Below are 14,984 nucleotides of genomic sequence, written 5' to 3'. Positions count from 1 at the left end.
ACATGACTGATGACACATGACGTCACATGGCACCACATGATGACACATGACAAAACATGATGACACATGACACCACATGACGCAAGATGACATGACAACAAATGACAAATGACACTACATGACACATGACACATGATGACACATGACACCACATGACAACACATGACACATGATGACACATGACACCACATGATACCACATGACTGATAACAAGTGACGTCACATGGCACCACATGATGACACATGATGACACATGACACCACATGACACAAGGTGACACATGACACATGACATATGACACCACATGACACATGACACATGATAGCACATGACACATGATACCACATGACACATGACATCACATGACAACACATGACACATGACATCCCATGACACATGACGATATATGACACATGACACCACATGACACCACATGATACCACATGACACCACATGACTGATGGCACATGACACATGACGTCACATGGAACCACATGACAACACATGATGACACATGACACCACATGACACATGATACCACATGACACATGACACCACATGATACCACATGACACATGATGACACATGAAACCACATGATGAAACATGACACCACATGACACAAGATGACACATGATGACACATGACACATGACACTACATTACATGACACCACATGATACATGACATCACATGACACCACATGATACCACATGACACATGATGACACATGACACCACATGACAACACATGACATGACACCATGTGACATGACACAACATGATGACACATGACACCACATGACACCACATGACACCACTTCACACATGATGACACATGACGACACATGCCACCACATTACACCAAATGACATATGACACCACATAATACATGACACATGACATCACATGACATATGACAACACATGACACCACTAGACACATGATGACACATGACACCATGTGACACATGACACAACATGATAACACATGATACCACATGACAACACATTAAACCACATGACACCACATGACATAACACATGACACCACATGACACAAATTGACATATGACACACCATGACATTACATTACACATGACACCACATGATACCACATGACTGATGACACATGACGACACATGCCACCACATTACACCAAATGACATATGACACCACATAATACATGACACATGACATCACATGACATATGACAACACATGACACCACTAGACACATGATGACACATGACACCATGTGACACATGACACAACATGATAACACATGATACCACATGACAACACATTAAACCACATGACACCACATGACATAACACATGACACCACATGACACAAATTGACATATGACACACCATGACATTACATTACACATGACACCACATGATACCACATGACTGATGACACATGAGGTCACATGGCACCACATAACACCACATTTCTGACAACACGTGACGTCACACGGCACCACATGATGATACATGACAACACATGATGACACAAGACACCACATGACACCACATGACACAAGATGACATATGATGACACATGACATATGACACCATATGACACATGACACATGACAGCACATGACACCACATAACATCTGATACCACATGACACCTGAAACATGACACCACATGACACCACATGACACCACATGACACATGATATCACATGACACATGACACCACATGACACATGACATCACATGACAACACATGACACATGATATCACATGACACATGACGATACATGACACATGACACCACATGACACCACATGATACCACATGACACCACATGACTGATGGCACATTATACATGACGTCACATGACACCACATGATACCACATGACACATGATGACACATGACACCACATGACACCACATGACTGACAACACGTGACATCACATGGCAGCACATGATGACACATGACAACACATGATGACACATGACACCACATGACATAAGATGACACATGATGACACATGACATATGACACCACATGACTCATGACACATGACAGCATATGATACCACATAACACCTGACACCATACGACACCCGACACATGACACCACATGACACCATATGACACATGACATCACATGACACATGACACCACATGACACATGACATCACATGACACATGACACCACATGACAATACATGATACCACATGACACCACATGACTGATGGCACATGACACATGATATCCGTCACATGGCACCAAATGACATCACATGACAACACATGATGACACATGACACCACATGACACCACATGATACCACATGACATATGATGATACATGACACCACATGACAACTCATGACACCACTTGACACATGATGGCACATGGCACCACATGACGACACATGACACCACATGACAACACATGACACATGACGACACATGCCACCACATTACACCAAATGACATATGACACCACATGACATATGACAACACATGACACCATGTGACAAATGACACAACATGACAACACATGACATGACACATGATACCACATGACAACACATGAAACCACATGACACCACATGACATAATACATGACACAAGATGACACATGACATATGACACCACATGACACATGACAGCACATGACACCACATGACACATGACATCACATGACACATGACACCACATGACACATGACACCACATGACCCCACATAACAACTGACACCACAATACAACTGACACATGACACCACATGACACATGGCATCACATGACACATGACACCACATGACAAGACATGACACATGACACCACATGACTGATGACACATGACGTCACATGGTACCACATGATGACACATGACAATATATGATGACAAATGACACCACATGACACCACATGACGCAAGATGACACATGACAACACATGACACATGACACTACATGACACATGACACCACATGACACATGACACCACATGACACATGACACGTGATGACACCACATGACACATGACACCACATGACTGACACATGACGTCACATGGCACCACTTGATGACACATGACAATACATGATGACATATGACACCACATGACACCACATGATGCAAGATGACACATGACAACACATGACAACATATGACACCACATTACACCACATGACACATGATACCACATGACACATGACATCACATGACACCACATGACACCACATGACACCACATGACACCACTTGACACATGATGGCACCTGGCACCACATGCAGACACATAATACCACATGACATATGACACATGACACCACATGAGAACACATGACATGACACATGATACCACATGACAACAGAAGAAACCACATGACACCACATGACATAACACATGACACCACATGACACCACATGATACCACATGACACATGACATTACATGACACATGACACCTCATGACACCACATGACTGATGACACATGACGTCACATGGCAATACATGATGACACATGACACCACATGATACCACATGACTCATGACATTACATGACACATGACACCACATGACAACACATGACTGATGACACATGACGTCACATGGCACAACATGACACATGACAACACATGATGACATATGACACCACATGACGCAATATGACACATGACAACACATGACACTACATGACACATGACACTGCATGACACCACATGACTGATGACACATGACATCACATGGCAATACATGATGACACATGATAACACATGACACTACATGACACATGACACCACATGACACATGACACCACATGTTATATGACACGTGATGACACATGACACCACATGACAACACATGACACATGATGACACATGAAACCACATGACACCACATGACACATAACATCACATGACACATGACACCACATGACACATGATACTACATGACACATGACATCACATGACATATGACACCACATGACACATGACACAACATGATACCACATGACACATGACATCACATGACACATGACACATGACACCACATGACACCACATGACACCACATAACAACTGACACCACAATACAACTGACACATGACACCACATGACACAACATGACACCACATGACTAACGACATATGACGTCACATGGCACCACATGACGACACATGACAATACATGATGACACATGACACCACATGACAACACATGACAGATGATATTATATGACACCACATGACACATGACACGTGATGACACATGACACCACATGACACATGACAAGACATGTACATGACACCACATGACTGACGACACATGACGTCACATGGCCCCACATGATGACAAATGACAATACATGATGACACATGACACCACATGACAACACATGACACATGACACTACATGACACCACATGACACATGACACGTGATGACACATGACACCACATAACAACACATGACACAGGATGACACATGACGCCACATGACACCACATGACTCATAACACATGACATCACATGGCACCACATGATGATACATGACAACACATGATGACACAAGACACCACATGACACCACATGACACCACATGACACAAGATGACACATGATGACACATGACATATGACACCACATGACACATGACCGCTCATTACACCACATAACACCTGACACCAAACGACACATGACACCACATGACACCACATGGCACATGATATCACATGATACCACATGACAACACATGACACATGATATCACATGACACATGATGATACATGACACATGACACCACATGACACCACATGATACCACATGACACCACATGACTGATGGCACATTCCACATGACGTCACATGACATCACATGATACCACATGACACATGATGACACATGAAACCACATGACACCACATGACTGACAACACGTGATGTCACATGGCACCACATGATGACACATGACAACACATGATGACACATGATACCACATGACACAAGATGACACATGATGACACATGACATATGACACCACATGACATATGACACATGACAGCACATGACACCACATAACACCTGACACCAAACGACACCTGACACATAACACCACATGATACCACATGACACATGACATCACATGACACATGACATCACATGACACATGATATCACATGACACATGACGATACATGACACATGACCACATGACACCACATGACACCACATGATACCACATGACACCACATGACTGATGGCACATGACACATGACGTCCATCACATGGCACCAAATGACACCACATGATACCACATGACACCACATGACTGATGGCACATTACACATGATGTCACATGACACCACATGATACCACATGACACATGATGACACATGACACCACATGACACCACATGATACCACATGACACATGATGACACATGACACCACATGATGAACCATGAAACCACATGATACCACATGACGCAAGATGACACATGACGACACATGACACACGACACTACATGACACATGACACCACATGAAACATCACACCACATGACAACACATGATACCACATGACACATGATGACACATGACACCACATACCAACACATGACACCACTTGACACATGATAGCACATGGCACCACATGACGACACATGACACCACATGATAACACATGACACATGATGACACATGCCACCACATTATACCAAATGACATATGACACCACATGACATATGACAACACATGACACCATGTGACAAATGACACAACATGACAACACATGACATGACACATGATACCACATGACAACACATGAAACCACATGAAACCACATGACATAGCACATGACACCACATGACACCACATGACACAAGATGACACACGATGACACAAGATGACACATTACATATGACACCACATGACACATGACACATGACAGGACATGACACCAAATGACATATGACATCACATGACACATGACACCACATGACACAACATGACGACACATGACACCACATGACACCACATGACAGATGATGGCACCTGGCACCACATGACAAAACATGACACCACATGACATATGACACATATGACACATGACACCACATGACAACATATGATGACACATGCCAACACATGACATATGACAACACATGACACTACATGACACATGATGACACATGACACCATGTGACACATGACACAGCATGACAAAATATGACATGACACATGATACCACATGATAACAGATGAAACCACATGACACCACATGCCATAACACATGACACCACATGACACCACATGACACCACTTGACACATGATGGCACATGGCACCATATGACGACACATGACACCACATGACATATGACGCATGATGACACATGACACCACATGACACATGATATCACATGACACATGATACCACATGACACCACTTGACACATGATGGCACATGGCACCACATGACGACATATGACACCACATAACATATGACACATGATGACACATGACACCACATGACACATGATATCACATGACACATGACACCACATGACACATGACATCACATGACAACATATGACACATGACACATGACGACACATGCCACCACATAACACCAAATGACTGACAACACATGACGTCACATGGCACCACATGATGACACATGACAACACATGATACCACATGACACATGATGACACATGACACCATGTGACACATGATACCACATGACAACACATGAAACCACATGACACCACATGACATAACACATGACACCACATGACACCACATGATACCACATGACACATGACATTACATGACACATGACACCACATGACACCACATGACTAATAACACATGACATCACATGGCACCACATGACGACACATGACAATACATGATGACACATGACACCACATGATACCACATGACTGATGACACATGACATCACATGATGACACTTGACACCACATGACACCACATGACACAAGATGACACATGACAACACATGACACATGACACAACATGACACCACTTGACACATGACATGTGATGACACATGACACCACATGACAACACATGACACATGATGACACATGACACCATGTGACACATGACACAACATGACAACACATGACATGACACATGACACCACATGACATAACACATGATGACACATGACGCTGGGAAAGGTAACACTATATTTTGTATTTCGCTTCATTGGCAGCACTGAATAGAGCGTGCAGCGCTAATTCTAAAATATTGCCGTTTTTGCTATTTATGTTTGGTTAATTTCTTAGACCCTGTTTTTATCATTATCCTTAGAGCGCCCACACACTTGCACTCTAATTTGTGCCCCCCACCGCTTTTTGAGCGGATTTAATCGGTTAGTTACCGGCTCTTTGTGGCGTCCTCCGCCATCTTGGGTGGGACTGGGACCTCTTTAGCGTTATTCGCCAGAGCGCTCTAGTGCTCAGAGCAGGTCAGCCTCTATTTAAGGCGATCACCTGTTTTCAACTCGCCCTGGGAAAGGTAACGCTATATTTTGTATTTCGCTTCATTGGCAGCACTGAATAGAGCGTGCAGCGCTAATTCTAAAATATTGCCGTTTTTGCTATTTATGTTTGGTTAATTTCTTAGACCCTGTTTTTATCATTATCCTTAGAGCGCCCACACACTTGCACTCTAATTTGTGCCCCCCACCGCTTTTTGAGCAGATTTAATCGGTTAGTTACCGGCTCTTCGTGGCGTCCTCCGCCATCTTGGGTGGGACTGGGACCTCTTTAGCGTTATTCGCCAGAGCGCTCTAGTGCTCAGAGCAGGTCAGCCTCTATTTAAGGTGATCACCTGTTTTCAACTCGCCCTGGGAAAGGTAACGCTATATTTTGTATTTCGCTTCATTGGCAGCACTGAATAGAGCGTGCAGCGCTAATTTTAAAATACTGCCGGTTTTGCTAGTTATGTTTGGTTAATTTTTTAGACCCTGTTTTTATCATTATCCTTAGAGCGCCCACACACTTGCACTCTAATTTGTGCCCCCCACCGCTTTTTGAGTAGATTTAATCGGTTAGTTACCGGCTCTTCGTGGCGTCCTCCATCATCTTGGGTGGGACTGGGACCTCTTTAGCGTTATTCGCCAGAGTGCTCTAGTGCTCAGAGCAGGTCAGCCTCTATTTAATCCTCACCACTCTCGCGTAGCGGTGATGCGCAGCGGTAGCGCCTGACTCGCGCCAGTCGAGCCAGAGTCTGCCTGTCTGCGCCCATCCGCGCTAAGGACACGCGGGTCGCGGCTGGATACTGCGAGTTCTAGCATGACTTATCGGTATTCTAGTCATGCCCTCTGTCAGATCAGACGCAATCTGCCTATTTGCTCGCACTCGACCCACCATCCTCTGAGTGGTCCCCATACCTGCCCATGTGGTTGGTGGGAACTTTCGGCACCAGTGATGGCCCCCAGTCAGGCATTATTACATCAGAAGAAGGAACTCCCTCCTCCTATTGCCATTAAAATCTGGCACCACAATGTTAGATCCCTCTCAAAACATCATCAAGATATTTTTGAGCTTATCTCGCTAGAGGGCCCTGATGTCTTCTTTATGACGGAGACCTGGCTAGGAGATGAAGATATGGCCATTATCAATCTGGCCCTCCCCCCGGGTTACGCAATCTATACATTGAACCGTAAGGGGAGAGAAGAAGGCATAGCTGTGGCCTTTAAAACTTGCTATACCTGTATCTGGAAGCCTATTGACTTGGCTGACACCCAAACACTTGAAGTAAGTAAATAGTTGAATGTAGCCATGATGTTGGCTCAGGACTCTTCACATCCACTTATGGTAGTTTTGTTTTTTGGTTTGCAGGGCAGGCCGTTCATTTTATGACACTGGATACAAGTATTAGTGCCTGATTGGAGGGTACGTCTTTTTCATCTATTTTATTTACTTTCCCAGTTATGCTATTTCATTACAGAGGCGACATGGACGTTGATTGCACTTGTTTGAATCTGGTGGCATGTATTAGGATACCACAGTAGGAACCGTTACATTACTGCTTGGGCAGCTGGTATGTTTGGACACAGTAGAGTAGTTGCTTTATTTCAAAAGGAATTTTGTGCTTTCATGTTTATAAAACTGATGTTCATAATGATAAAAGATGACGTAAGGACAAATGGTTACATTATCATCATTTTTCTACACAGTAATTCCCCTGATGAAGATGCAGATGCATCGAAATGCATTGGGAATCCACGCAAGCACAGATGAAATTGCTGTTTTGTTCTTGTAGTAATCAGATACTTGTTAAGAACATTTGAACCATATTTGCAATGAGAACTAATTGTTAATATGTTTTACAAGTCTCATGATTTGAACAACCTTGTACTGTTAAGAATTGCGGAAAACAAAATATAACAATGAATATGACAGCACGTTGCATTGTTGTCCTGTTATACATTTGAGAAAGTGGAACGTATGAAGAATTAATTGTGTATGTTTATACTTTGATACGATAATTGGAAAGAGAGTCACAAAAGGTGTTGCACTTGAGCAAGTTTGAACAGTGCATTCCTGCATAAGAAACAGTGGTGTCTGTGAGTTCAGTTACCACATGACACATGACATGTGATGACACATGACACCACATGACAACACATGACACATGATGACACATGACACCATGTGACACATGACACAACATGACAACACATGACATGACACATGATACCACATGACTACACATGACACCACATGACATAACACATGACACCACATGACATAACACATGATGACACATGACACCACATGATACCAGATGACACATGACATTACATGACATATGACACCACATGACACCACATGACTGACGACACATGACATCACATGGCACCACATGATGACACATGATAATACATGATGACACATGACACCACATGACACCACATGATGCAAGATGACACATGACAACACATGACACTACATGACACATGACACCACATGACACGTGATGACACATGACCCCACATGACAACACATGACACATGATGACACATGACACCACATGACACCACATGACTGATGACACATGACATCACATGGCACCACATGATGACACATGACAATACATGATGACACATGACACCACATGACACCACATGACACAAGATGACACATGACAACACATGACACATGACACTACATGACACATGACACCACATGACACATGACACCACATGACATGTGATGACACATGACACCACATGACAACACATGACACATGATGACACATGACACCACATGACACCACATGACTGAAAACACATGACGTCACATGGCACCACATGATGACACATGACAACACATGATGACACATGACACCACATGACACCACATGACACATGACAACACATGATGACACATGATACCACATGACACCACATGACACAAGATGACACATGATGACACATGACATATGACACCACATGACACATGACACATGACAGCACAAGACAGCACATGATACCACATGACACCACATTACTGACGACACATTATGTCACATGGCACCACATGATGACACATGACAATACATGATGACACATGACACCACATGACACATGATGACACATGACACCACATGACTGACAACAAGTGACATCACATGGCACCACATGATGACACATGACAACACATGATGACACATGATACCACATGACACAAGATGACACATGACATATGACACCACATGACACATGACACATGAGAGCACATGACACCACATAACACCTGACACCACACAACACCTGACACATGACACCATATGACACATGACACCACATGACACATGACATCACAAGACAACACATGAGACATGACATCACATGACACATGACGATACATGACACCACATGACACCACATGATACTACATGACTGATGACACATGACACATGACGTCACATGGCACTACATGAGATCACATGACAGCACATGATGACACATGACACCACATGACACATGATATCACATGATGAAACATGACACCACATGGCACCACATGATGCAAGATGACACATGATGACACATGACACATGACACTACATGACACATGACTCCACATGACACATGACACCACATGACACCACATGATACCACATGACACATAATGACACATGACACCACATGACAACACATGACATGACGCCAAATCACATGACAAAACATGATGACACATGACACCACATGACACCACATGACACCACATGATACCACTTGACACATGATGGCACATGGCACCATATGATGACACATGATACCACATGACATATGACGCATGATGACATATGACACCACATGACAACACATGACACATGACGACACATGATGACACATGCAACCACATTACACCAAATGATATATGACACCACTTGACACATGATGGCACATGGCACCATATGACGACACATGACACCACATGACATATGACACATGATGACACATGACACATGACACCACATGACATATGACAACACATGACACCACATGACACATGATGACACATGACACCATGTGACACATGATACCACATGATAACACATGAAACCACATGACACCACATGACATAACACATGAAACCACATGACACCACATGATACCACATGACACCACATGATACCACATGACACATGACATTACATGACACATGACACCACATGAGACCACATGACTAATAACACATGACATCACATGGCACCACATGACGACACATGACAATACATAATGACACATGACACCACATGATACCACATGACTGATGACACATGACATCACATGATGACACTTGACATCACATGACACCACATGACGCAAGATGACACATGACATGTGATGACACATGACACCACATGACAACACATGACAATACATGATGACACATGACAACACATGATGACACATGACACCACATGACACCACATGACACATGACAACACATGATGACACATGATACCACATGACACCACATGACACAAGATGACACATGATGACACATGACATATGACACCACATGACACATGACACATGACAGCACATGACAGCACATGATACCACATGACACCACATTACTGACGACACATTATGTCACATGGCACCACATGATGACACATGACAATACATGATGACACATGACACCACATGACACATGATGACATATGACACCACATGACAACACATGACACATGACGACACATGATGACACATGCAACCACAATACACCAAATGACATATGACACCACTTGACACATGATGGCACATGGCACCATATGACGACACATGACACCACATGACATATGACACATGATGACACATGACACATGACACCACATGACATATGACAACACATGACACCACATGACACATGATGACACTTGATACCATGTGACACATGATACCACATGACAACACATGAAACCACATGACACCACATGACATAACACATGATACCACATGACACCACATGATACCACATGACACATGACATTACATGACTAATAACACATGATGTCACATGGCACCACATGACGACACATGACAATACATAATGACACATGACACCACATGATACCACATGACTGATGACACATGATATCACATGATGACACTTGACACCACATGACACCACATGACGCAAGATGACACATGACAACACATGACACATGACACAACATGACACCACATGACACATGACATGTGATGACACATGACACCACATGACAACACATGGCACATGATGACACATGACACCATGTGACACATGACACAACATGACAACACATGACATGACACATGATACCACATGACAACACATGATACCACATGACATAACACATGACACCACACGACTTAACACATGATGACACATGACACCACATGATACCACATGACACATGACATTACATGACACATGACACCACATGACACCACATGACTGACGACACATGACATCACATGGCACCACATGATGACAATACATGATGACACATGACACCACATGACACCACATGACACCACATGACGCAAGATGACACATGACAACACATGACACATGACACTACATGACACATGACACCACATGACACATGACACCACATGACACGTGATGACACATGACACCACATGACAACACATGACACATGATGACACATGACACCACATGACACCACATGACTGACAACACATGACGTCACATGGCACCACATGATGACACATGACAACACATGATGACACATGACACAAGATGACACATGATGACACATGACATATAACACCATATGACACATGATACATGACAGCACATGACACCACATAACACCTGACAAATGACACCACATGACACAACATGACACATGACATCACATGACACATGACACCACATGACACATGACACTACATGACATGACAGCACATGATACCACATGACACATGACACCACATGACACATGAAACATGACACCACATGACACCACATGACACCACATAACAACTGACACCACAATACACCTGACACATGACACATGACACCACATGACACATGACATCACATGACACATGACACATGACAAGACATGTACATGACACCACATGACTGACGACATATGACGTCACATGGCCCCACTTGACAACACATGACAATACATGATGACACATGACACCACATGACAACACTTGACACATGACACCACATGACAACACATGACACATGACACGTGATGACACATGACACCACATGACACCACATGACTGACAACACGTGACGTCACACGGCACCACATGATGATACATGACAACACATGATGACACAAGACACCACATGACACCACATGACACAAGATGACACATGATGACACATGACATATGACACCACATGACACATGACACATGACAGCACATGACAGCACATGATACCACATGACACAACATGACTGATGACACATGACGTCACATGGCACCACATGATGACACATGACAATACATGATGACACATGACACCACATGACGCAAGATGACATGACAACAAATGACACATGACACTACATGACACATGACACATGATGACACATGACACCACATGACAACACATGACACATGATGACACATGACACCACATGACACAACATGACTGACAACAAGTGACGTCACATGGCACCTCCTGATGACACATGACAACACATGATGACACATGACAGCACATGACACAATATGACATATGACATATGACATATGACACCACATGACACATGACACATGATAGCACATGACACCACATAACACCTGACACCACACGATACCTGACACATGACACCACATGACACATGACACCACATGACACATGACATCACATGACAACATATGACACATGACACATGACGACACATGCCACCACATAACACCAAATGACTGACAACACATGACGTCACATGACGTCACATGGCACCACATGATGACACATGACAACACATGATACCACATGACACATGATGACACATGACACCATGTGACACATGATACCACATGACAACACATGAAACCACATGACACCACATGATACCACATGACACATGACATTACATGACACATGACACCACATGACACCACATGACTAATAACACATGACATCACATGGCACCACATGACGACACATGACAATACATAATGACACATGACACCACATGATACCACATGACTGATGACACATGACATCACATGATGACACTTGACACCACATGACACCACATGACACAAGATGACACATGACAACACATGACACATGACACAACATGACACCACTTGACACATGACATGTGATGACACATGACACCACATGACAACACATGACACATGATGACACATGACACCATGTGACACATGACACAACATGACAACACATGACATGACACATGACACCACATGACATAACACATGATGACACATGACGCTGGGAAAGGTAACACTATATTT

Source organism: Lissotriton helveticus, chromosome 3_2 (genome assembly GCF_964261635.1).
Source record: "Lissotriton helveticus chromosome 3_2, aLisHel1.1, whole genome shotgun sequence".
In the NCBI taxonomy this organism is placed as follows: Eukaryota; Metazoa; Chordata; class Amphibia; order Caudata; family Salamandridae; genus Lissotriton; species Lissotriton helveticus.
The sequence above is the reverse complement of the archived record's forward strand: the minus strand, read 5'-3'. Positions refer to the sequence as shown.